Below are 939 nucleotides of genomic sequence, written 5' to 3' on the forward strand. Positions count from 1 at the left end.
GCTAATCCCTCTCCGTCCTCTTCGCTACACGGTGTTCGCTACACGGTGTTCGCTAACCCGGAGCCCAGTAACAATACATTACGTAACTTGCAGACGAAATCGAGCCCGACTTACCTGTGATTAACGGGAACTCATCATGATAACGTATACCTGATGGTTGATGGTGTTGTTTAAAGGTATGGTTTGTTGTCAGGGTGTTCAGGTATTTGGGTTCTGTTACAGAAAGGGAGGAGGTGTTTTTGTTTAATTGGGATATTAATATGATTTTGTGGGGGTTTGGACATGTTGATGACCTTGGATGGAATGTGTGTTGGTTTTAGTGTTTTGTCAATTGAGTATCGTGATTGGCAGTATGTTATTTGGGTTGAAAATTATATATAGGAGAATGATGATGTTAGTTTTGGTAATACCTTTAAAATAGGAAGGTAGTTATATGTTCTGTTTACAGATGTTAAAATGAATGAATATATATATTTTATTCACTTGAAAGCCTACAAAGTCTAGCTTTGTACCCTTTTTAGATAGCTGTCAACAATCTGGTGTGAAAGAGCATAGACTAGTTTATTAGGTGATAAATTGCCAGGAAGCTCTATTTTGCCGTAGTATATATGATGAAGCTTTGTTCGTTTTTATAGGAAGACCAACAATTGATTATGGCATTGCTAATGTGTGTGCTGTATTTTGGTTTTTAAAAATATCTGTTTTGATTATAAGCAGAGTGACTTTCAAAAATGGTCTTATATTGCACAAATATATTGGCAGTAATCTACTCTAATCCACTATAATGAATGAATTACAGTCAGACTTTTAACATGATTGCATATTCTGACTGATAGAGTGTGAAGCGATCCCTTATTTGATGAGGTCTACAAGCTTTATCTTGTGGTAGGGTTAGTGGAGGACAGTGAATTACATAACTTATCTTACCATACTAATGTT

At 36.0% G+C, this 939-nt stretch overlaps 1 protein-coding gene across 2 annotated transcripts in view; it reads left to right on the plus strand.

Moving 5' to 3' along the window:
• The first annotated feature begins 30 nt into the window (after positions 1-30).
• The window catches only part of LOC119592178 (solute carrier family 25 member 35-like), a 5,870-nt gene continuing 4,961 nt past the window's right edge, over positions 31-939 (plus strand). For both annotated transcript variants that reach the window (XM_037941008.1, XM_037941007.1), the window contains exon 1: positions 31-176. The gene's annotated coding sequence lies outside the window, so the exon portion shown is untranslated. The remainder of the gene's footprint in view (positions 177-939) is intronic.

This window comes from Penaeus monodon, chromosome 29 (genome assembly GCF_015228065.2).
Source record: "Penaeus monodon isolate SGIC_2016 chromosome 29, NSTDA_Pmon_1, whole genome shotgun sequence".
NCBI classification, from domain to species: domain Eukaryota; kingdom Metazoa; phylum Arthropoda; class Malacostraca; order Decapoda; family Penaeidae; genus Penaeus; species Penaeus monodon.